The sequence below is a fragment of the Nomascus leucogenys genome, chromosome 17 (genome assembly GCF_006542625.1).
Source record: "Nomascus leucogenys isolate Asia chromosome 17, Asia_NLE_v1, whole genome shotgun sequence".
NCBI classification, from domain to species: Eukaryota; Metazoa; Chordata; class Mammalia; order Primates; family Hylobatidae; genus Nomascus; species Nomascus leucogenys.
The window spans coordinates 79,474,374-79,501,319 of NC_044397.1; the positions used below are offsets into that span (position 1 = coordinate 79,474,374).

At 43.3% G+C, this 26,946-nt stretch overlaps 1 long non-coding RNA gene and 1 pseudogene across 6 annotated transcripts in view; both read left to right on the forward strand.

The window, feature by feature from the left end:
• The window catches only part of LOC105737767, a 182,704-nt gene that overhangs the window by 91,036 nt on the left and 64,722 nt on the right, over positions 1-26,946 (forward strand). The gene's annotated exons all lie outside the window — the stretch shown is intronic.
• On the forward strand, positions 2,251-2,637 carry LOC105737768 (annotated as a pseudogene).

Here is a 26,946-nt window from a genome sequence, read left to right on the forward strand (position 1 = left end):
CTTAGTAACTTTCTTGCTTTTTTTTTTGAAATATAGTCATTTTCATAACAATGTTATTTATGTTAGCATACAATGGATTTGTTATTGTGATTTCAATGAACAATAAATACTTAAAAATTATCAGTTTTAAATTCTAATAGAATAAATGTCAATAGATATAGCCACTATACATATCTCTATTGAACCACTAGCTGCATTACTGTAATTATTCATTTTAATGTTTTTTATAATATAATATGTTTGTCTTTATAATATAATTATAATATAATATAATGTTTGTCTTTACAATAGCCACCATATGGTGACTATTGTGGCAAGGACTGTGGAGTATTTATTTTATATCTATAGGGCAGATGTTAACTGAGTATTTGATAAGTGATGAATGCTGAAACCCAAATTACAGTCAACACACTTTGAAAGTTACAGATCAACTTGTTGTGTGAGTGCATAATGCATAATTTTAAGGGGTGCTGGAATAAACATTTTAAATAGCTATTATATAGTTTAATGTGTTTGGGAAGAACTGTAACTTAGATATTGAACTTCCCATTTCACCAATTTCATTGTTTAGTATGAACATAAAGTAAGATGCCAGGTAGATAATGTTGTATATTGGAAAGGCAAAAAATTGTGAAGTTGGGACTCCAGTGCTGGAGTTGGGAAAGCGATCATAGTCATGAGCTGCATTTCTTCTGATGAATGAGTTTTCCTGCCATCTTCCTTATGGACATCTGCTGATAAGGAGAAACTCATTGGTAGAGAGTCCTTGAAATTTCCATAATATGTGCCAACAAGAATTAATACAACATACAACAATTATGCAATATGGGACTTGAAAGCAAGTATTGTACTTTATCCACTATGATGGTTAATACTGAGTGTCAACTTGATTGGATTGAAGGATGCAAAGTATTGTCCCTGGGTGTGTCTGTGAGGGTATTGCCAAAGGAGATTAACATTTGAGTCAGTGGACTTCGAGAGGCAGACCCACCCTCAATCGGGTGGGCAACATCTAATCAGCTGCCAGCATAAAATCAGGCATGGAAAGAGAAGACTTGCTGAGTCTTCCAGCCTCCGTCTTTCTCCTGTGCTGGATGCTTCCTGCCTTCGAACACTAGACTCTAAGTTCTTCAGCTTTTGAACTCTTGGACTTACACCAGTGATTTTCCAGGGGTCTCGGGCCTTCGGCCACAGACTGAAGGCTGCACTGTCAGCTTCCCTACTTTTGAGGTTTTGGGACTCAGACTGGCTTCCTGGCTCCTCAGCTTGCAGACAGCATATTGTATGACTTCACCTTGTGATTGTGTGAGTCAATCCTAATAAACTCCCCTTTATATATACATCTATCCTATTAATTCTGTCCCTTTAGCGAACCCTGACTAATATATCCACTAAACAATATGGGACTTGAAAGCCAGTATTAGTACTGGCTTTAATTTCAAGGCTTTTAAGACCTAATAATTATGTCTTAAACCCTCATCTTTTCTAGAGAATGACTTTATTTCTCATTTGTTAAAAACCTGCCCTAATGTCTTTCTCTTGATGAATGTTCTTAGTTGCTCTAGAGCCAGGGGATCCTTGAGGAAATCTTTTGAATTGGATTAAAAATAGTCTGTGTTAAACATAAAAACTCACAGAATGACATATTAAGCCCTTCTCTGTATTTTATTAGTAATACATATGGTGAATAAATATAGTTGCTGCCATATAAAGCAATTTTTGGTGCTATTAACATTGTTTTCCAATTTACTATGATTTGAGTATTTATTGATCTGGGGCTGTCACTGGCCTGAAATTAATGGTGTTTAGGGTCTAAATTAGGCAGGATGTCACAAGATCTTAAATTCCATAGAGAAGAGTATCTGAGAAATGTGCCTTTTGCTGGTCTCCGTGGAGTAAAGCTTTTGATCTTCTGCATACTTGGATCTGGTTTCCTGCAAAGCCGTGTTGCCCACATTGGTGCCAATGGCTGAAGATGAGTTTTTTAAGGACAGCACGGGCTTAAATTCTTGTTGCATTCAGACCAATTGCAGTCTTGTCTCTGCTCCCTTCCCCTATGAAGAGTTTGGGGAAGAAACATCATGAAAAAATATATATTCCTCCTGAGTACCTGATCCAGAGCTCAGACATTTTTGGAAGTGAGTTGGCCTGATCTTTTATCTAACTGTCTAATTTAGAAAACCACAGATTGTCTGAACTTAAAGGGAATCAAAGACAAAACAAGAGTGAGGCAGCTGAGCTACAGACGCAGAGATGCAGATCTTTGTGAAGACCCTCACAGGCAAGACCATCACCCTCGAGGTCAAGCCCAGTGACACCAGTGAGAATGTCAAGGCTGAAATTCAACACAAGGAGGGCATTCCACTTGACCAGCAACGTCTGATATTTGCGGGCAAACAGCTGGAGGATGGCCACACTCTCTCAGACTGCAACATCCAGAAAGAATCAAACCTGCACCTGGGGCTGCACCTGTGAGGTGGCATTATTGAGCCTTCCCTCTGCCAGCTTGCCCAGAAATACGACTGCGACAAGATGATCTGCCGCAAGTGCTGTGCTCGCGTGCACCCCCATGCTGTCAACTGCCGCAAGAAGTGAGGCCACACCAACAACCTGTGCCCCAAGAAGAAGGTCAAATAAGGCTCTTCCTTTCCCCAAGGGCAGCCTCCTGCCCAGGTCCCATGGCCCTGGGGCCTCAATAAAGTGTCCCTTTTGTTGACTGGAAAAAAAAAAAAGACAAAACAATTCAACACACCTTTTTTTTGCAGTTGATGAAACAGAACTAGAGAGGCTAAGTGGTTCTCCCCAGTCAATACTGAATTGGTGACAGAACAAGGGCTAAGCCCAGGGCTCTCATCGGTGGTTTATTTTCTTTCAGCTGCCTGCTGATGGGGAACATTTGTGAGACTTCCTTGAATGCAATCTTGGGAAAATATAGTGAAGTGGGATCAATTCCACCCCAACTCTCTCTCTCTCTGTTTATGTCTCTCCCTCTCTCTCTTGCACACACATAGACACACAGGGTATTCCAGTCACAGTTCCAACAGCTCTGTGACTTTGCTTGGTCACTTAAGCGAGCTAAGGCTCAGGGGTGTACTCTGCTTCAGGGAGATGGTGATACCTGTGCTGGTTGTTGCACGTATTCCATGAGACAATATATGTGGAAGCCCTTCATGAGATGTAAAACCCTATAACTAGTGTAACAGGGTGGTAGTAACAGAAGATTTTAAAGCAAGCTCCGAAATGCTTGTTCGCACAGTTTTTTATATAGGTACAAGAAATCTCATGAGGTTGTGAATCCTGCGGTTTCATTTGCATAGTTCATAACTCTGTAATATGATATTGTCTTAACCAAATAGTTAGCCTTCTCCCGGTCTTTTCTTCTTCCCTTGCAGTCTTTTAAGCCAAATTCTCAATTTCAGACCTTGCTGGAAGTCCCCTTGGACCTTCGGTTTGTTATTTCAAAGCTAGAATAAAAAGAGTTTAAGATATGGACATGTCTAAGAAAAATATACTTATTGCTTTGGGCCTTTTCTTTCATTGTGTGTTATTTGGCAAGCTTGTTGTATTTGCTTGAGCTGTGGGCTGGGGGTTAGGAGACTGACTGGGTTTTGATCCCTGCTCTGCTCTGTGTCACTTTGGACCTGGTACTTAACCACTGTAGAAAATAAAAAGGCCGGCTCAGTGGACAGCCTATTTTGGTCAGTTCAGGCTGCCATAGCAAAGTGCCATAGGTGGACTGGGAGTTTAAACAACAGAAGCGTACTTTTTCACAGTTCTGGTGGCTGGAAGGTGTGAGATGAGGGTGCCACCATGGTTAGGTTGTGCTGAGGGCTCCCTTTCTTGCTTGCAGATATGACCATCTCCTCACTGCGTACTCACACAGCAGAGACAGACAGACAGTTGGCAAAACCTCTAGTGTCTCCTTTTCTCTCTCTCTCTCTGTCTCCCTGCCTTTTTTTTTTTTTTTTTTTTTTTTGAGATAGGATCTCACTCTGCTACCCAGGCTGGAGTGCAGTGGTGCAACCTCAGCTCACTGCAGCCTCGAGCTCCCGGGCTCAGGACATCTTCCTGCCTCAGCCTGTCTGGTATTTGGGAACACAGGCGCACACCATCATGCCTGGCTAAATTTTTGTATTTTTTGTAGAGACAGGGATTCGTCATGTTGCCCAGGCTGGTCTTGAACTCCTTGACTCAAGTCATCCACCCGCCTTGGTCTCCTAAAGTGCTAAGATTTGAGGCATGAGCCATCACACCCACCTGGTGTCTCTTTTTGAAAGGACAGCAGTCCCATCGTGAGGATCTCACCCTCATGATCTCATCTAAACCTAATTATTTCCCCAAGGTCTAATATTCAAATACCATCACATTGGGGGTTAATTATTTGAGGGGGAATACAATTTAGTCCATAGCAGGCCCCTTGCAGTCTAAAGGCTGCATGTCTATATTACATGTGAGGTGTAATGCTAAGTACTGTGAGATACCAGAAAATTCATAGTACAGAAAATCCAAAATACAGCTCACTCCTCAGGAGCACAGCCTGTTTGGAAAGTGACCATAACGCAAAGCAATGTGAGAGGAATCACACGAAAGGAGCAGAGACAACAGTAGCAGTTCAGGAGAGAGAGAGAGAGAGAGATCGATTCCTACTGGAAGAATCAGGAAGGTCTTCCTAGAAGAGGTGGTGTTGAGTTGGATTTTGAAAGATGGCAAGCTATCCACAAATGACTATGGGTATGGGGTGAGTGACAGGCAACAAGAACAAAGATGGAAAAATGCTTTTTGGAGAACAGATGAGCCTGAAGCTTAGCAGGGGATAGTCCTGGAAATACTGGTTCAGTCCACCCAGTTCTAAAAGCAAATGTGTGATGACTGGAGAACCTCTTCAGCAAATTAATAAACAAAGTGGGCTTTGGGGGAAATTAACTCAACTACAGAGAGGAGAGTTGCTTAGGGCAGAGAAGAGATGAACGGAGAGGCCAGTTTGGAATCTAGAGATGTGGCTTGTAGATTTCTCTTAAACATCTGGAATGTATATTAAAAAAAAAAAAATCAAGCTGTGGATTTCTTCACTGCTGGAAAACCACCATCACCCTTCTGGTTTTGGCTTCTGCTTTGGGTGATCAGATTTATTTCTTCTTGTCAAGAGTTATATTCATTCCCTTTGCGTAATAGACAGAGGCTCTGGGTGCATCCGGAGAGGTGTCTGTAGTCAAGACAAGCTGTCGTTTCTAAGAGCAGCCGAAACAAGGGCGAGGGCTGGCATTTCACTGGTCCTTGCATACCTCATTTCTGGGAAGGGCAGGAGTGAACTTGGTGGGGCAGGAGAGCCTGAGGCAGACTGTGTTCTACATTTTGGGAGCTGTCATCCTCAGGGATGAGACTGTCGATTCAGTTTTCAGTACCCTTGACGTCTGCAAGTTGCTTTTGTAGCCTGAAATTCCTCAGGCCTCTTCTGCCTAGCGTAGGAAGGTTGCCACCTTGACATGAACCATCAGACTTGGCTGCCTCACTGTGTCCGGCTGCGTGACAGAAGTGCCTCTGCCCTCTGCCCTGATTTTATTTATGGTTGTGTTTCACATGGGCTCAGGACAGTTCTCATAGGTTCTTTACTTAGGTTTCCTTGTTAGTGTCTGTTTCCTGCAAAGCCACTTGAGAATGCCGTTTCCTGGGGACTTTCATGCCCTCTCCCCCGTGGCTGCCCTGAACACCAATTGTCAGAGCTTCCAGTGGTGCCAGAAGATCCCAGGCCCCCTTCTGGACTCACTGTGCTGGAGCCACTCTGTCATCTCTCCTGGGGCATTGGTGCCTCCGCTCAGGGCCCTGAAGCATGAACCTTCCTCCTTCTAGGTCGCACTCCTCATGCCAATGAACACCCAACCCCTTTGATTCAGAAGTTCTCCAGACATAGCCAGACTCAATCCCAGTTTAAGCCAAGCCGATCCTGAGGACTCCCACCCCCACACCAGCCCCTACAAGGCATGTGGCTACTGCACTTTGTTTCTTATCCAGGTGGCAGGACAGGGAAGCAGGTGCCAGAGGCACCAGCAGCACCACTCCCAAGGTGTCAGGGGTGAAAGTGTGGCAGAAAGTTGCATAGTTGCGTGTCGATGTGAAGTATCCTCCAGGGAAATTTCATTTTCAAAAATGCCAGGACTGACTGTATTTTCATAGAACCAAGGCAGAGCTTCTGTTCTCGGAGGGTGGGCTTTGGAAACAAGACGGCCCACTGCTGAGTCCAGGAGTTGTCTCTTTGGGGCATTCAGGGAGCTCAGGGGACACTGTTGCTGGTCAGTTGCCAGCAGGAACTTCTCAGGCAAGATCAGGGGACTAGGGACCCTGGGAAGGAAAGTGGGCTAGGGGAAATGCCCTCAGCTGCGGGTCAAACTGCATCCCGGTGTTGGGTGTAACATGGTATGTAATAAAGAGTATGAATTGATGGAACGGCTACCCTGTTTTTCCATCACAGCATGGGGCTTCTTTTCAGTTCCAAGCCTGAGAGTGAATTCTGGAAGGGTGGGGCAGGACGGACCTTTCGGTAAGAAGGCAACTCCTTTGCCATTGGGCCGGCACAGTCCCCAAAGGGTTGGCATCCCTGGGCCCTGCTGGGCAGTGGGGGCTAACGGTTTGTGTACAGAGGGCACAGGGGGCACAGGGGGCACCAGCTTTGAAGCGGCTCTTCAGCTGATGGTCAGTTATTAAACATCTCAACTGAATGGCTGTTGTGGGGAAACAAAGATGAACAGATCCCTCTCCAGGGAATTCACATTCCGTTTGGGGAGACAAACAAATAAATGCAATGAAAAAATGTTATAACTGAGATGTCCTGTCACAGAGCGTGTTTCTCAGCAGCAGCGGGAGACAGAAGGTGGTAAACATCCCGGGGGATGGTGGCTAGGACTGCCTGTGACCTCCAGGTGGATGGGTGGGGCTTGAGGGCATGGAGACAGGACCAAGCATGGGTGAGGAAGGCCATGGGGCACCCCAATGACAGGGGTGCACAGAGCGCAGCTGAGGGTGCTGATGGACGCAGAAATCGAGGAATTGAGCTTTTCCTCAAGATGGCAACAGTCAAGGCAGAAAGAGGGCACTGGCGTCCCAAAATGCTGACATGGGAAGTGAGTCCCAAAGACTCCTGGACAGAGTCACCCTAATTCTCTTTGTGGGGATCTAGTTTTAGGACTTGTGTTCCAGAACGAACTCCTTCTACGTGATGGGCTTCAAAAGTGGTAGGGCCTTGTAGAAATGACTAGTTTAACAGTGTGCATTGTGCATTCGCTCAGATCTCTGGTTTGGAAACATGCCCTTCTAGAAACCTTCCCTTTAAATTTAATTATTTGAATTAGTAATAGAGGCACCCAGTACAAAAGATACCAAAGGAAGGTAGATAATGAACAGCAAGTCTCCCTTCTATCCCAGGGACCCAGCCATCCTCTCACCCTCCCTAGAGGAGCCACCGTGTTCAGTTTCTTGTGTCGTCTTCCAGAGATATTTTATGCACAACATGGCTCTTTCTCTATACACACACCCACAGCACCTATTTAAACGTAAATAGGAACACACCATAAGGTCTTTCTGCACCTTGTTTGTTTCTCCTAGAAATATATCTGGCTCTGCTTCTGTATTAGCTCATATAGAGATTCCTCAGTTATTATAGCTTCTGCTTATTCAGAATATATGTGTCAATATGCATGTGCCTATGGACATATTCAGAATATATGTGGTGCCACAAATATACCTAACATCCATCATTTCACACGAGTAAAGTACTTGCAAAGGGCAGTATGTTTCCAGAAGAAGAGTTGTTGGATCACCTTGTATATGCATTTAAACTTCAGGTAAGCATCACCAGGTTGCTTTCTGTAATGGTCATATCTCTTCCCATGCCCACCAGAAATGTCTGAGAGTGCCTGTTGCTCCACACTCTTACCAACAGATTCTGTTGTTAAACCTCTTGATCTTTGCCATGCTGATTGGTGAAAAAATGTTTTTTCATGGTAGTTACCATTTGTGTTTCCTAGTATTTTGACAGAAATTGAGCATCTTAAAGAGTACTTTAAAAAATCCTGTACCACTTCAGTCCTTTTTGAAGTAGGCAGAGGACAGAAGGGAACAATATTCAGAAAACAGATGTCCCAGTCAGCTAAGAGATAATTGTAATAAGTTCCTTGAGGACAAGCACGTATCCTTTTCCTTTTTATCTTTGTTGGCACACAAAATTCACTGTGAACGTGTGTCAGATTGAATTTGCGTCACTTTGGTGTAAGAGGGGAAACTTTTTTCATATCTGCCCTTCAGACTTTGATGTTTCCCTTTCAAGAGTTTGAAAGTGCTTTCCTGGAAAAATTCTGTTCAAAGAGTTCAAGTTTCATTTCTTGTTACAACTTTACTGCTTGAAGGTCCCATTCATCTCTTATCTCCTTGACTTTCTTGTTGTCTTTCCTAAATCATTGTGTATCTGTGAGGAAGGTGTCAGAACTGCATTAATCTCAGAATATGAGGAGAAAACATTTTGTGAATGACATGGACTCCAAATCTTGAAGGAGTGTTTCTCTACAGCCTGTATTTGCTGCCGAATTTTTCATATTGCATTAGCCAATATTAAATGTCAGTGAGTTACAGCTCTTTGGTGCATTCGCCTTAACTCTAGGACATTTACCAAAGGAGTTCTGATCGTGGAATCCCATGGGAAACATTAGTATTATAATCTACATTACTGCCAGTATTGAAAATTTTATTAGAATGCAGTATGATATATCAAGATCTCTGCAAAAATGAATCATTTTTGCAATTTGACTTTGCAACCATTACAACTTTCCATAAACATAGATCTAGGCATCCTATAAAGAGCATACAACATGAAGCTTTTTGTACACTCAAATATTTCAAATTTTAGGATAAAAATCTTAGTGGTAATAAATTGGATATCTATGTCCCTTGCCCTGCTCCCTTAGGAATGAAAAAATAACAGTTTTTAATTGCCAAGTTTTATGCTGGAAGCCATGTTAAAAAAGATTATGGACAACCTTATTTCCTTTCTTCTTTCCTCCCTTTCTTTTTTCTTCTTCCTTCTTTGGTCATATATTAGGCAGCTACCACATACTGGCCACTGGGATAGAGTCAGAAGTGTATGTAATTGTGCTTATAAATATGACTGTTTTCACAGTCTTTGCAAGGGCAAATTATTTTCTTTTTCTGTAAACCCTTTTGTTGGCAACAAACACGAAGGAAGGAGCTGATTCCACAGCCTAAGACTGGTGGTAAAACACCACTTTCTTGTACAAAAATCTCACATTCACAGAGGTGCCAGAGTGCTTGAAATTCTACCACTAGAGTTTTTATCCATTTGGTTTAAAGTATTAGCCCAGAAAGTCCCTGTTCAAGTGTAAGTCTATAACTTGGGATAAATAACGTACACTGATGTGTACTGAGATATTTGAGATTTTAAAAATTATACAATTAACTATCATCTAGCAGAGAACTGACTCCTAAGGAAAGGGAAACACCAGGTAGGTGATGCCTGATGGTGGAAGGGATGGACCAGAACATGGGATATTGCTGGGGATTTGTGAGAGTGCACAAGACAAGGGCCCTATAACCTAGATGTATAGACATTGCTCCATTGTCTCTGGATAGTAGAAAACTGGGCCATTGTGGTGTCACCTCATTCCTTCTCTGGGTATCTGTCTGTCTCCCTTGGATGGTGACTGGAATTTGCTGAGTAAACTCCCTGCCACTAATCAAGACTAACCTCCCTAGGTGGCCTATACCCCATTTCCAACTCAAACTCTCACCCAGGTGTCCTCTCCTCTGTTGACCCTAAGCCATGAGGAATTATTTGCTGTTTCCCCCCAAAACCAGCCTAATGCACTTCTTTCCATTGCCTCTGCTCACACTAATTTGTGCTGAGGATGGTTTGCCTGCCCCATACCAATCTATTCTTCAGGTCTCAGTTTGAGAATCACCATTTCTTGAAGACTTTCATGACTTTGCCATCTTCACACCTGCTCCAAGTAGAGCAGACTTCTCCCTTCTTCGGGAACTCAGTGAATTCTAGAACACTTCTAGCACAGCATCTATAACTTTTTATAGCACTTACTGGTTTACCTTTCTGTTTCTTTACTAGATTCTAATCACCATGAGGGCAAGGACTATGTCAAATATATCTCAGTATCCCTAGCTTCTTTTAACACTTGGTAGGTAATGTATGCTTAATGTTTTTTGGCTGAACAAATAACAAATGACTCAATATCTTAGAGAGGGGACCTAGTGATATATAGGATAATTAATAAATTATGGACATGGGGGTCTTGCTTCTTGAAAACTCCATTTGATTAGGTATTTCTTGAGCACTTAACACTTGTGTCGCTATGACTTAGTCACAGCTCCCACTTGCTATCAGCCTTATACACTATTTAATGTAATCTTCAGCACAACCTAAGATATATGTATTATCCCTGTTTTTGTTTGGATGAGGAAATTGAGACTTGGCAAGATTAAGTAATTCGCTCAGAATTACACAGCTATTCAAAATTTCAGGCCAAGTCCATGCGAGTCCAATGCACTTGCTTTTCCTTAACTGCTGCATGAAGCTAGGTACTGCAGAGGATGTAAAGGTGCTGCAAGCACTTCACAGTCTAATGACTGAGGACAAGCACTTCACAGTCTAATGACAAAGGACAAGCACTTCACAGTCTAATGGCAGAGGACAAGCATATGCCGTGAACTCTTCTAATTCCAGGCATTGGATAACTGCTACAGTAAGGGTACAAACAAAAAAAGCTGATAACCATGTTTGTATATATACAGAGTTGCCTAGTTTTACCGTCATGATATATAATTAATCTTTATTCATGTATCTCATAAGCAGAGATGAAGAAAAATTCATCAAAACTGGAAGCACACACATCAGGTTGCTACATTAGCATGCTTTGGTTTTGTGCAGAGAACAAAATTCCAGCCCACGATCACTGGTCCAGGGCTTGCCCAGCTCAGGCGGTATCTGTGGGTGACATAGCCTGAGTTGTGCCTTTGTTTGAATTACTAGCCTTGGCACCAAGGATTTAAACATGGAATAGACTGGCAGGACCATGGTAGTAGATTAGAATATCTTTGTTAACTTAGAAGTTGTGTGAGGTTGAATTGGAACCAAATCACGCTGAGGTCCTTCAGAATAGATGGTGTGTATATACTAATGAACAAATTGGATGGTTCTTGTGGGAAAGGCACCAACAGTGAATGGGAACACAGCCAAGTGAACACATGAAGACCAAAAATTTGGAAAACTCAGGGAATGGCTATTTGGGGCAAAGAGTGGGAAAACATATGGCCACTTAGACTAGACCACCCAGTTGGATCTGCTGATGTGCAAATCACTGTGGTGTGGAGACTTCCCCAGCCAGCCCCATCTCCCCATCTCCTCAAAAAAGGTCTTGAGTGACAGAGGGTCTGGACACAGGGGTCTGATGATCATCAGGAGAGGAATTCCAGAGGGGTCATCCTGAGGCTAACTTGTTCCCAGTCGAGATGACTTTCTGAGAGGTTGTTCTAGGAAATGATCTGTGCTTTCAGTTTGTTCTTGAGAGGTCTGAGGGGTTAGCTGAAGAGAGGAACCAAAGCAGTTAGGATTAGACTGTTGAAGTCGCAGAAACCCTATCATAATAGTAGCTTAATCCTGTGTTCGTTTGCTAAGGATAAAAAATAAAAATTAAAAAAAAATCATAAAAAACGAGTAGCTTAAATTATAAAAAAAGTCTATTTCTCTTTCTCGTAAAAGAAGCCCAGGTATGGCCAGGCGTGGTGGCTCACGCCTGTAATCCCAGCACTTTTGGAGGCTGAGGCGGGTGGATCACGAGGTCAGGAGATCATGACCATCCTGGCCAATATGGTGAAACCCCATCTCTACTAAAAATACAAAAAAATTAGCTGGGCATAGTGGTGGGCACCTGTAGTCCCAGCTACTCGGGAGAATGGTGTGAATCCAGGAGGCAGAATTTGCAGTGAGCCGAGATTGCGCCACTGCACTCCAGACTGGGCGACTGAGCAAGACTTCGTCTAAAATAAATAAATAAATAAATAAATAAATAAATAAATAAATAAATAAAAGAAGCCCAGGTATGTAAGCTTAGAACATGATTTTACTCTACAGTGTCAGGGAGCCAGTTCCCTTCTATCCTGCTCAGCGTGTGGCTTCCACTTCATGACCCAAAATGGCTTCAGAAGTTCTTGTAATCACATCCTTATTCCAGCAGTAAAAAGGAGAAAAAGACAAAGAAGCACATGCCCCCTCCCTTTAAACATAGTTCCTAGATGTACCCAGCACCTCCTACAGTTGCCCACCTAGGTGCAAGGGAGGCTGAGAACTATAGTTTTACTCAGAGTGACCACATGTCCAGCCAGAAATCAGAGGTTCTTTTATTAAAGAAGAAAGAAAGAAATGATTTTGTAGGACAACCGTCAGTCTTTGCTACATTAAAGCAGACAGGAGGAACCTCCTGGAGTTCTTTGGGTGGTAGCAGTAGTACATTGAGTTGGGTCTGGGATCCTGGGGCTGGTAATTCTAGATCTGCATCTTGGGCCTGAACAGGAATTGCTGTGTGCTTGAGTCAAAGAGAAGGCAAGGAGGACGGAAAGGGAGTTTGTTTCCTGAAGCATGGCACATAACAAGCACTTGGCTCCTGGGTAGACCCTCCATGTGATCAGCAACATTTCCTGAGACATGATCCTCAGAGCAGCAGTTCTGCAAAATGGTAGAAGGTATGACTCAAAAGGCAAGGGCCATGGTAAAACAAGTTGGTGCAACACCAACACCTGCAGTTGAGCAGGCCACTTAACAGTGAGAAACCTTAGGACCTTCAATGTGGACTAATGAGCACTACAGAATTCCAACCAAGAGTGGAATGTGACACAAAGCATCTCCCCCTCCTCAAGACACATCTCCAGTGTCCCATGTGGACACTGTGGAATTGTGCCTCGTGGATTCTCAGAGATCGGCAGGACAAGGAACTCTGCAGTTGCGTTGCCCGATGCCACCTCTGACAATGTGTGTGATGGCAGGTTGGTGCCATGGAGGGAGATTTGGTGGGGCAGCAAAGAGCAGAAGATGCTCAGGCTCACGTTGAAAAAGGAGGGAAAACCAGGCCTTATGGAGAAGTTCTTTACAGGCAAAACAAGAGGACAAAGACGTGAGGATTAAAGTAGAAACTCTTGAATAAAATCAGTGTGGAAAGAACGATGATGGATACTTCTCACAGAATGGCAGAGAGAGGAGGCCTGATCGACCCCACCGAGGCAGTGACCAGCCACGTGCTAAGCCCTGCAGGAGCAGCGGGCTCCTTCCATCTGCAACCTCTGGGGCAACCACAAGAAGAGAGCTGATAAGGAGTGAGCATCATCCCCCAAGCTGCAACTGCTCAGGGGAAACTGCAAGCTAAGACATTTAACTGCAAGCTGCTAAGACATTTAACTGCAAGCTGCTAAGACATTTAGTCCCCTTGAAATCCATAGTAATTGTCTTTCCCTCAGATTTAAAACTTTTCTCTCAGACAAAACTTGTCCTATCCCCTAAAAGGTGTAGAGAAAGAAACTTTGGTAGTAGTGATTGACAGTGGTGGTGGTGATGCTCAAATATGGCGGAAAGGTGAGTCCGATCTCCCGGTCTTCCCCTTTTCTCTCCATGGGCTTCTCCGCATTACCTGTGTGATGGGAGCAGGTCTATACCCTGCTAATTCCCCTTTGGCAGGGTGCAGAACAGTTGGGGGAGGGACAAAAGAAAAGGTTAAGAGAGAATATCATTTTTCTCTTGCAACACACACCCCTACCCCTTCATCACACATTCTCCTACTTCTGACTCTATCTTTCCACTATTACAGAAATCTGCTTATTTGACACAATCTTTTGAATGCCTGCTTTCCCTCCCGAGTTTTTGGGTTCCTATTGTGTACTTTGTCCTTACTGGTTGTTCAGAGCTTGCCTCTTGGTTTCGCTAAATGTTGAGAGGACACAGTTATGGCTTTGTGAAACTGGGCCCCCCAGTGGAGACACAGTGGTGGCCCAGGCTGGAGGTGGAGCTGGTTCTGGGCTGTGACTGAGGAACTGGTACTAGAAGAGGCCTGAAGTTCCTATGCATACAAACTCGCCTCAGTTACCTTAAGCCTCCTGAAAGCTACCCATGTGATTATTTTAACCTGATTTCACTGGAGCTTGCTAGATTTTACTTGCTGATTTTACTGGAAATGGTCAAGGTGAGAATTAGGGATAAAGGCAAAGAGACATAAATCCCCTTTCCTGGTGCCCCTCACACTGACCCGGGCACTACAGAGCTCTGCAGAGTGGAGCAGAAAATTCCTTGGAATTATAAAATGGAGAGCAATTGTAAGTTCTGAGAGAGCCTCTAGTTTCTGCATTTGAAGATTGGTACTACTGCTTGTATTTCTAGATTGACTTGATATGACCTCATAACTTTACCAGAGTTTCCCTAGGGACAGTGTTCCATGCCAAGTATGTCGCACTAGGTATGACAATTTGCCCCAAAGCTGTGGAAAACTAGCAAAAGGACAGATAAAGAATTCACCAATGTATAATTCAAGACTAGGCTGATACTTATTAGATTCATAAGGCTAAATTACTGATAAAAAGGTGAAATGAGCAGAATTGTCAGTGCCGTTAATACTGTGTGCCAAAAGGCAGAGGCACTTATACAGCTGGAGAGGGCAATAAAAAGCATAAGCACATTAAGGACTGAAGAGGCTCAGTCACCTCTGGCCAGTGTGGCTCAAATAAATCTATATGGGACCCCAAACTTGAGACCTGATAAATGTGCCACTTCATTTCTCTGAGCTGTGTAGTCCATATGGGGCCAAACATGTCAACACTTCAGACCACATCATTTCTGATTTTAGAATTTTTCCAAACACAGCGGGTATTAAAACTCCAAATCTTGAATGCAAGAAGAAAACTTCTGTGGACGCACCAAGCAAAATGTTCAGCTGCCCGTGACCGCAGAGCGGGAAGACAATACAGGCATTTACAGGCTGGGCCTCCTGGAATCCTCGTTGAGAAGTGTTGGATGGAGGAGCCTCCACAGACACCTGCCCACCTCCCGTCCCCAGTCCCAGACCCCACTCTTCTTTCAAATATCACATGTCAACAGAAGCAGAAGCCTGCTTGCTTTCTCTGAATGAGAAAAATAGCCTCAGATTTTGCGATTTGTGTGGAGCAGGGAATTTAAAATTTTTAAGTTTAATTTCTTATTATTTACCTTCATGAAGTATTTTGGAATCAATCCACATTCAGCTCCCCTCCTATTCCTTACCCCTTCCTAAGTGGTGCATAATTTTTAGGTCTGGAACAGTTTCAAAACATATGAAGAACTCACTTCTACTGAGCCACTTGGTTTTCAATCATAAATGTCAACATACATAATATATGTAGCACTGTCTCACATAACACAATTAAAACGTGTAAATACAGGATCTTTGAATTAAATGAACTGTGTGAACAAATATACTATTGAATGTTTTACATGTGTGCATCTTTAAAAATCATAAACATGCACATCTGTTTAAGTTTTGTGTCTACAAAGTTCACACACAAGTAAAAGTTGGTGATATTATTTTCTGTACCCAAACTGTTTAAAAAATATGTGTGTTTGTATATGTAGAAAATTCAGGCACAATCTAAAAGCCATATATGTTTCCATCCATATATATGTAAAGTTAAATTACCCATCTAACTTGGCATTTACATCCTTTGTGAACAATATCCTTAAAGGTTGGTTTTTATCATTAATACTATGCCTGCTGAGATCTGCTAAATATAATTGTGATTTTTGAGGGATTAAGGTAAAACCAGATCTCTGATGCAAGCTCAGACCACACCCTCCTCTGGCCCAACTCTGTGAAGCAGGCTGGGAAGCAGCAATCACATGAGGTGAGTGGGGACTCAGTGACACCAGAGGCTGCCTCTTCCGGTAAATATTAGTACATCCTGGACACACTGCTGAGAGCTGCCAGTCACACTGCCATTTCTATGGCAGCTGTGGGGCCTGCAGAGGCCAACTTTCTGTCAGGCAGCTCAGCAGACAAGCTCAGAAGCTGGGTGTGGAAGGGAAGATGTTTAAATTCTCACATCTACTTCATTAAAGTCAACACATTTTGTGGGTGTCAGTTTCTATCATGCTACAAAATAATCATCACTTTAAAAAATGTGTGAAGAAGTTGGGATTTGGTAACCATTCTAAACAAACCAGGACCATACCACAAACACACTGGTATTGGGGCCCCTAAATGCAAAGTGACCTCATGTGCTAGAGGGAAATGATCTCAGGGATCCTGATCCACTGCTGCAAATACCCAGAAACCCTCAGGGCTTACATTCATGAGCCTGAGGCCCAAGCACCCACCATCTCTCTTTCACTCTTCAATGAAAAGAGTAAGTTGGACAAATATGCATTATTCCAGTCATAAGATGTCCTATGGCAGTGGGTCACGCACTAATCTCTTGGTCCATAAGACCCAGAGAGGCTATGATTTGCTCAAAGTCAGAGATGGGTCTAGAATCCAGGTCCAGTAACCTTTTAAAATTTTAATTAACATTTGTTTTGAGCAGTTTTCAGTTTACAGAAAAAATTGAACCAAAAGTACATAGAGTTCTCATATGTCCCCTCTTCCACCCACCCCAAATTCGCCTGTTTTTACTATCTGGCATTAGTGTGGTACATTTGTTACAATTGATGAGCCAATATTGACATAGTATTAACTAAAGTTCATAGTTTGCATTAGGGTTCATTCTCTGTGTTGTACATCCTATGGGTTTGACAAATGTATAATGACACGTATCTGCCATTATAGTGTTGTACAGAATAGCTCCACTGCCCTAAAAATCCTCTGCCTCTTCATCCTACTCTTCCTGTAACTGCTGACAACCACGGGTCTTTTTACAGTCTCCATAGTTTAGCTTTTCCCCAAATGTCATATAGTTGAAGTCACACAGTATGTAGCTTCTTTCTTAGTTCTTCTAAGGTGAACTTCTTTCACTTAGCAGTATGCATTTAAGTTTCCTCCAGGTCTCTTGGTGGCTTGATAGCCCATTTCATCACTGAATAAGTACAGCCATCATATGGTTGTACTGGTTTGATCTATTTACATATTGAAGGACATCTTGGTTGCTTGCAAGTGTTGGCAGTCCTGAATAAAGCTCTTATTACTGTAGCGCATTCCTTCCACATGGACTCAATGTCAAATGTCAAGACTTTGCAAAATCAATTCCTAACAATGGTTGCATTTGGCAATGTTTGGGCCTCATCAAGCCTTTCCAGTATTATCTGCCTTGTGTAAACTCTGCTTCCAAGAGACTCCTCCATTCCATCTCTGAACCATCCCTAATGTAACACAGCCATTCCAGAATTGTTCTTTTATTCATATCCCTGTATCCTATTTAGAATTTTTTTTTCCCTCTAGTTTTCCAATCTGTATCCTACTCATCCAGGCCTGTTCACATCCTGCCTCTGCTGTGGCAGTCCTCCCTGGATTCCCACAATTTTAAGGCAAAACTCTAGAAAGAAAATGGGAGGAAAGAGAAGTAATTTACTTTCTCAATGACAAAATCCCCTCAACATGGAGAAGAGCAGTCAGACAGATGTGCTTCGAATCCTTGCTCCACTACCTTACTGGCTCTGTGCCCTTAGGCAAGTTACTTAACGTCTTGAAGTTCAGTTTTTTCATCTATAAAATGGGTTGAACACTATCAACATTTTGAGTTACTGTGAAGATCTATGCAAAGTGCTCAGAGTACTTCTGACACCAATAAATGATGATGCTCTCCTCTTGCCCCGCTTCCTCCTTCTTATCACTATCATCTCCAAATCCAGAAATGATCTCCCCCTCTTCTGCATCCTCACAGCCTTCTATGTGTGTCCTTGTCATGTCTCCAAACTCGAATATATGCATGTGGGGCTGCTTAACCCCTTTGGCATGCACAGTGCCGGGGACAGGCTTTTTGCATGTATTCCTTTTCATTTTAAATTGGTGAGGTTAAACAGCACTAACCCCTGTGTTTGTAGAACCCGATTCCAGCTAACCTCTTTCTGTCTGTGTGGGTAACATCCCTAAATACCCTTTTTTTCTGGGGCAGGAGAATGCTCCTGTTGGATGTTCAAACTATTTCTGAAATAGGGGGAGGACTGTCAATCTCGGCGGGGAGTCAGGGGATGTCTGAGAATTTGTGGCTAGGGTGCACCTATGTTTTTCTTTCAATTACTCATGGCTGAGGATCCAGTTGGAGGATAAATCAGACCCTTCTGCCTTCTCTCTCTGGTTTTGTATCCTCAATTCGGGCTAATGCTGGGGAAGGAAATTGAGAGGAAAGCCCAGCTTTGAAACCACGTGATGAGTTTTATTGGGGCAAGAAAGTTATAACTGTGGTAAGATTAGAAAAACAAATAACTTGTGTGTAAGTGACCTCCCACCAATCTGGTGATATCTGAGGGTAGCAAATGTAGAAACAGTGCGGTGTTATTGATGCACCTTTCCTAATCACTGTCGGACCTGGGACCTCTGGGAATCATTGAGTCTGCCTTTTGTGCAGGGCACATAATTGGTTTTGGATTTTATAGTACAGGCCAGCAAAACTTTTCTGTCATGGGCCAGTAGTAAATATTTAGGCTTTGGGGGCCATATAGTCTCTGTCAAAATTAATCTGCTGCTATATTGCAAAAGTAACAATGGCCAATATGTAAACAAGTGGGTGTGGCTGGATCCCAGTAAAATTTTATTTATGGACATTAAATTTAAATGTCATGTAATTTTCATGGGTCACAAATAATATTCATTTTGTTTTCCTCTCAACCATTTAAACATGTAACAAGCAGTCATAGCTTGTTGGCTGTACAAAAGTTGGTGGCAGATGCATTAAGCTGTAGGTTGCTGATCTCCATCTTACAATATCATAGGGAAAACTGGCTTAGGCAGAGTTGGGGTGAATCAGGTATAATTTTTTGGTGGGGTGAAGGGAAAATGATGTAAGAGGAATTTGATACCCCTTTGTCTCATTGCTTTCATTCTGAACATTAACCTGTAGATTGATCATGTCAACTCAAACTAAATTGATCATTAGTGCAGTATTTCTCAGCATTGGCATTGTTGACATTTTGAGCCAGATAATTCTTTGCCTAGGTGGGGGGTGGGGGGGTGGGGTTCTATGCATTATAGGTTTAGTAGCATCCTTGACCTCTACTCGTTAGATGCCAGTAGCCCCTCTCCTTTCTGCAGTTTGATAACCAAACACAACTCCAGACATTGCCATGTACCCAGCTGAGAACCACTGAGCAAGTGAAACAGCCTCAGAATGACAGGAAATTCAGCAAACCCTTAGCAACCAACTAACTGGGATGGAGGAGAAGCACGCATGCATGTGTGTGCACATGTGCGTGCGCATGGGGATCTCCAGACACGGCAGTCTTCTCTGGATTCCCACAATTTTCAGGAAAATCTGGAAAGAATATGGGAGGAAAGAGAAGTGAGTAATTTACCTTCTTAATGACAAAAGCGTAATCACAAATAATGCGTTCCCTGAAGGGGGCACTCCCTCAGGGAAGACTCCAGTCCAGTCATTAGCAGGGTGTTTCTAATTATCAAATAATCAAGTCAGGCTCCACAGTGAGCAAACAGGGCGCCAGGCTTTTAATAAGGCCTTTATTGTGTGATTACCCTTTGAATGCCAATTAAAAGTTTTTCTGTTTTTAGTAGAGGACAAATATTTCATTCTTTCTGTGAAAAAGAAACCTCAGTAGGAATTGAATCATTTCACTTCCTGACCAGCACAGAAAAAAAAGATAAAGGAGAAAAAAAACATGTCTTTTTTTTTTTTTTTTTTTGAGACGGAGTCTCACTGTCGCCCAGGCTGGAGTGCAGTGGCGCAGTCTCGGCTCACAGCAAGCTCCGCCTCCCGGGTTCACGCCATTCTCCTGCCTCAGCCTCTCCGAGTAGAGTAGCTGGGACTACAGGCGCCCGCCACCACGCCCGGCTAGTTTTTTTGTAGTTTTAGTAGAGACAGGGTTTCACCGTGGTCTCGATCTCCTGACCTCGTGATCCGCCCGCCTCGGCCTCCCAAAGTGCTGGGATTACAAGCGTGAGCCACCGCGCCCGGCCAACATGTCTTTTTTTAAGGAGGCAATGGAATGCTTGAATTCAAAGAAAAAGTTACATGTACTGCTTTAGCCTGGGTTTTCAGTTTTTTTTTGTTTTTTGTTTTGAAATGGAGTCTTGCTCTGTCACCCAGACTGGAGTGCATGCACAATCTCGGCTCACTGCAACCTCTGCCTCCTGGGCTCAAGTGATTCTCCTGCCTCAGCCTCTTGAGTAGCTGGGATTACAGGCATGCACCACCGTGCCCAGCTAATTTTTGTATTTTTTAGTAGAGATGGAGTTTCACCAAGTCACCCAGGCTGGTCTTGAACTCCTGACCTCAGGTGATCCACCCGCCTTGGCCTCCCTGGGTTTTCAGTTATTAACAGAAAATGTTGAACGGAGACCTGTGGTAGTGAAGAGACTGGAGATTGTTCAGAGTGTGGCCTTCAGGGTATTATGAAATGCTATCTGTGACACATATTGTATTGAGAACTTATCATTTAAACACACAAAAAAGCACGGACTGACTGAGACAGTTGGCATGGCTTTTTACCTATCTATACTGGTTCTTAGTAATTGCAGATGAAACTGACGTAGAGATGAGTAAGTAGCAGTTTAGCCATTGAGACAAGTAAATGCCATTTGATTTTCATACTGGGGCAGATATCTAGGAACAAAAGTCAAGGTTCATCTATTTGCCAAGAGTCTCCCCACTCACAGCCACCCCTTGGAAAACCAAAATTTAAAACTGAACTAAAAGAATCAAAACATCCTGTGATCCTGTGAAGGAAATTAATAGGAATCACCCAAGTGGGTGGCTGTTCCTTCTTCACTCATTTGCCACAAATCAGCTTGTTTTTATTTGCCTCAGAGCTCCCATTAAATAAAATTTGTCTTGTAGCCCACAGATCATTTTCCATGACCAAAACGCAGATCTGTCTTCTTTTCCTACTAAAGAATCTGAGCTATGTTTCTTTTCAACAAATCCCTATTCCCTGACCCATATTCTGCATTTCACCATGTTTTGTCTACTTGTCTTCTGATTCCAGCTGTGTCATTTTAGTTATCACGCCTTTGTGTCTCAGGACAAACATCGTAGAGTGGGAGCGAGTCAAGGATGCCGACGACATGACATTAACCCAAACTGGGCAGCTACATGCCGGCATCCTAACCAATGACCTCCACCTACTCACTGTTGACAGGAGCATTTTTTTTCCTCCTAATGCATATTTTAGTCTTGATTGACCATCAACCATATGACAGGGTTGTCCTGTGGGCAAGTTTATTATTAACAGCTCACAGCTGGAGTTACAATAACTACACACGGCTGTGACATTGCACTAATTGACCAAGACACGTCTGAGAACAAGACACAGATAGTGGCCATTGCAAATTACTTCAAGCACAAATGGAGGTTTTAGTGGGAAATACCAGTTTCAGATTAGAGGTTTCTATATGTTGAGACAAAATTGGTGCAGGGAGAGGGGCTGGCTAGAGGAGAAGGGGAAAGCAAGGTTGATAAGTCATGTGAAGGCTTCTTTTGAGCCTCCATCAGGTTCCTATTTCTGTAAATTATTTTAAACAGATCCCTGTTAATGAGAAAGAAACAACTGCACTTAAGTGGAATTAATCCTGAATTTTTAAGTGCTCAGACAATTAAATCACTAAATCCATTGGGTGCCTTCCGTTCATATTTCCCTGTCTAATCCTGCTGTCACAGGCGAGGCTGGGCGAGGTCTAAGAACAGTCTGTGCTGTGATGGCTACATCACTTAGCATTAGAGTCAAAGAGGCCGAGTTTGGAGAGGACCTGGGTTTGTCTGTACCAGTGAGTGGAGTGATGGGGGCAGGGACACTAGCTAGGGATTGTGCATGAGTTAACTGGCTACCGCTGGCTCCTCTGGGGGAAGGCTCCTGAAAAGTTATGAAATGTGAATAGGCTGTCTGTGCATCTCTCAGTAAATTTCTTTCTCAGATGTTTCCAGCCAGGGAGACTCGATTGAGAAATGACTGGGAGAGAACAGAGAATAAAGCCAATGAGCTCAGTGTCTTATAAATCAGCCACACCGAGCTGAACTGGAACTGTCAAACTGTGGCAAAACCTGCTGCTGTGCAAGCTTGTGAGGCTTTTCAAAAACAAAACCTAACCCTCGCCTGGCTCTCTAGATGGGAGAGGGCTTAATTAAAGTTTGCAGAGGAGTGAGGAGTGGAAAAAGAAGTATGGTTTGCTCAGAAAATAAAAAAGAGCAAACTCAAGGGAGCCCATATGTGACATGTCCCAATTCTGACTTGGCTCGGGCACAGGATTACAAGTGGGGCCACGCAAAATAGCTAAGTGCTGTCATTAGTAAATCCTGCCTAGAGGTCCAGTATTACTCTGTGCTCCAAAGCCAAACTAACCAAATAACCCTGAATTCTCCCAATAATGTTATCCCTATTTTAAGGATGAGGAGACTGAGGCATAGGGAAGGTGAATCCTTTGCCCAAGGTCATATAGCTCCATAGATAGAAGAGCTAAATAGGATTTGAACCTGCGAAGTCTGGCACCAGAATCCATGCTCCCAACCACCATGCCATCAGTCTCTCTTTGGGGACATCACAGACCCCAAGTTAATAACCCCTGCTCTAGGCAATAGAACAGTAGGCAGGTCTGATCCTGACACTTCGTTTTCTGAGAGTCCTGCTCAGACATTCTGTGTCTCAAGTGTATCCAGCACCTGGATCTGTGCCTTTGATGCTTAACTACCTATACTTGTCTGGAGTTACGTTAGTGCCTTCCCCCGCCCGAGTCTTTATACCAAATGCTGAAAATTGGCTTTGAATTTGGAAGCATAGGATTTGGGAGGAAGACTCACTGAGGTTTCCCATGGCAATTGTAAGTCAGCCAGATTGCATGGTCTCCATCCACATGAAGGCGTGAAGGTCACCCCCTTGTGCACCAGAAAACAAGGCCTGTGTACCAGGCCTGAAGTTGCATTACTGTTGCTAGGGAGACCATAATTGAATTTCCTGAATTACGCACAGTGCGATAAAATGTTGAATAACCATATTTATTTGCCGTCTAGGCCCTGTGGCAACTGTTGTTTAGTTCACAAAGCTCCTATTGACTGAAGGAGGGGTTTGTTGATCCAGAAAGCTGTGATGGGCTCATGAGGCAGTGGGAGCTGGAGGACTCCTGGGTTGGGCTGAGAATTCTCATCTAGTTCAGCAATCACCAGCCAAATGGTCTGGCATGGGAAAATCCGTGGAGACAGCCTGAGACTCTGGCATGAAACTGATCCTTCTCTTTCCTGATGTTCTCACTTCTTGATTCAGGGGAAGAAAAAGATGGTGTGGGAAAGTGGTGGTATGGGAAAGGAGGGGTAACAGGAAGGCGGCAAAGGGGGTTGGAGACAAGTGGTGGAAGAGGGTTGGAGAGCTATGGACAGAGCTCATGTGTCCTGTTCACATGCACAGGGGTGAACATGAGGCAGTGTTTACGGATGGGCATGACTCGGGGCATGGATACACAGGTGAATGAGACACAGTCCAGCCCTCAAGGAGTTCACCAACTAGTTGGTTCCCTAGATACTTAAATGTTATAAGAACTTTACAAGCGGAGAACTGTTGGAAGGAGCGGAAGGGTCCCTTAGCTCTGATGAGCAGGTTGGGAAAAGATCTGCGGATTTGGTGATGGTGAAGGTGAGCTCTTAAAAGATGAATAGGAATTCAGTGGGTGATTGGCTTATTGAGCTCAGGAAATGGTGTAGGTAAAAACACAAGCAGAGAGGGGGCAAAAACCTCAGATGCTGGGTATTCTCTGAACTTGCCGTCTCCAGTGACCCTGATGTATCCTGAAACCCCAGAAGTTTTCAGGCATATGCAACCCAGATGACTATGAACCAAAAAGTCAGTCAGTCACAGGCCCTTGCTTGTGGTTCCCTGCCTGGCCAACCTGTCCTCCCTTCACCCAGGGAGCTGCAGAGGGCAGCATGGTGGCCTTCCCCTTGTCGAAGCAGGTAGGCCAGGGAGCCCAAGGGGGCAACGATGGATCTGGATGGGAACCACATGACCAGGTATGAAGGAAAGAGAGTTGATGGCTTGAAAGTGAAGAGTCCATTCCATAGTAGTTTGAATTTCATTTTAAATATTTTTTTTTCCCTAAAACTTCTCAAAATATTTACTGGCATTGCCACTCCTAAGTTAGCAAATGAATGGGTGACTTCTCTGGAGCAGAGGAACATAAAGCAAAGGAAGGAGAAGCGTAGGGGGATTGGGCTTCATCCAGGAGCTCACTGAGGTACAGAACCCTATCTTTCGGAACAGCGTCACAGAGGCGCGACAGAAGCGGGTTTTGCTGCCTGAAGTTCATGAGTGTTTCAATTAGAAATCAGTTCTAGTTGAGATATTGGAGCTCTCTAACCTGTCATAGTGTGGAGTGATTTCTCGCCTGGCTTCGATTTGGTTGTTTCAATTACTGAGGTAATAATATAGTCCCACCTCCATTACTCCAAGGTATGCTTCTTCTTAATTTATCTTTGTATTCACCATTGGACTTTCCAAATAATCTGTTTTTAGTGTTGTTCAGTCTATCCTGCTGAAGAAGATGTTTGGAAATATTTTCTTCCAAAATAACAAGATGAAGAAGAAATGACTTCTTCCCTTTATTTATTTATTTATTTATTTTTTGAGGTGGTGTCTCACTCTTGTCCCCCAGGCTGGAGTGCAATGGCGTGATCTCGGCTTTCTGCAGTCTCCACCTCCTGGCTTCAAGCAATTCTCCTGCCTCAGCCTCCCAAGTAGCTGGGACTACAGGTGCCCACCACCATGCCCGGCTAATTTTTGTATTATTAGTAGAGACAGGGTTTCACCATGTTGGCCAGGCTGGTCTCGAACTCCTGACCTCAAGTGATCTGCCCGCCTGGGCCTCCCGAAGTGCTGGGATTATAGGCGTGAGCCACCATGCCTGGCCTCTTTTCCCTATTTTTAAGCTTTTTGTTAGAGAAATTTCAAGACGTCATCCACAGTAGAGAGCATGGCACCGAGAACCCACAGGTGCCCATCATCCAGCCTTCACGGCAGCTCAAGGCTGATCTGATTTTCTCTCTCCCCAAGCCCTCTCCTCCTTTCTTCCATGGCCCACCACCCCCATCCACTGGATTGTTTTGAAGCAAATACCAGACATCATGTCATTTTATTTATAAATCCTTCAGTATGTATCTTGATAAGGACTTTAAAAAATGTGTAATTACCATGCTGTCATCACACCTAAAAAATAGGATTGGATTTCCAGTCAGTTTTAAAATTTCTGCAGCTAATTAGTAAATGTCCATTTACTAATAAGCAGGGCAAACCTATACACTGAATTTGGTTGTTGTGTCTCTTAAATATATTTTAATCTGTAGCTTCCCTTTCCCGCTGGCTTTTCTCCTTGCAATTTATTTGTTTAAAAAACTAAGTTATTTGCACTGTAGAGTTTGCCACATTCTGAATGTATCAATTTCTAATAAAATGATACATCTAGGGGACCATATTTAATAGCTGTGAAACCATTAGGTGAAAGGCCAACAGGAAATTTTCTATTGGATAAGGCTGATGATCCCGGAGCCCTCTGGTCAATCCTAACATCCCCGAACAATCTGATGTGTACATTACCTCCTAGAGTGAATTCTCACCCAAAAATTTAACTTGAAACTGATTGAGCCTATAGTTCTCAAAACCACTTTATAGAAAATACAAGGGACAGAAAGGAAAATCATATGATAGGCTTCCCCCACTTATTTTAATGTAGCAAGCATTTATTTAAAATTTCCTTGGTTACTCTGTTATTAACAGGCAGTATATTGTGATGTTTTCTCCAAAGGCTACTGAGGACTAAGGTGTATTTATTCCTCACTAAATGGTCTCAGACTGCTGTAATTTTGTGGTTCTTTTGCCTGCTTTTTGTAGATTTTCATCTACTTCTAATGAGGACTGACCGTACTGTAACAATTTTCACATGCCTCAGTGACCTTCCTTCTTGGTCTTCCTCCTCCACCTTGGCCCCTGCCCACAGGTTTTTTTCCATTTTGCTGTGGATTGAGAAACCGAACATTGATCCTTGTAAAACTTGTAAAGGTTATATAGCTCTCAGTGAAAGCTAAATAAAGGCTTCTATTAGTAAACTCACAAATATTAGTGACAGGACTTTAGCAAGAATCATTGAGATTTTTTGCTTTTTTCCTAATTCTTGATTGCAGTCTGAACAGCAGAAGCATCTGGATAGATGAGATATAACCCTGGTGTTGCTAAACTGATCACGTTAGATACACAGTTCAGTCATAACACGCAACAGTAAGCCTTAGCTGTGCATAGGAAAAGTGGAAAAATTCCGAGTTAACAAAACCCAGGAGCGCGCACAATCCTGAAAATCCCACAGGAATGTAACCTACATGAGATCCTTAAGGATAAACAAATGCCACACTTCACTTCCTGACACATCACATTCTGTGGGTCCTGCTCGGCCATTCTGTGCATCTCTGTTGGCATCACCTTCTTCTTAAAACATCCTCTTCCTTTGGATTCCATGACCTGACATTCTAATTTTCTCCCACCTCTTGGGACTCTCCCCAGTCTCTTTCCTGATTTTCTCCCACCTCTTGGGACTCTCCCCAGTCTCTTTCCTGGCTCATTCTCCTCTTGCTTACCATTAAATACTGGAGAATTTCAAGGCTTGATACACTGCCCTCTTCTCCTTCACATTCTACACCCTCCCTCCGTGACCTCGTCCGTACTCATGGTTTTAATTATTATCTATATGCTGGTGACTCTTAAATTTATATCTCCAGCTTAGGCTCTCCTCTGAG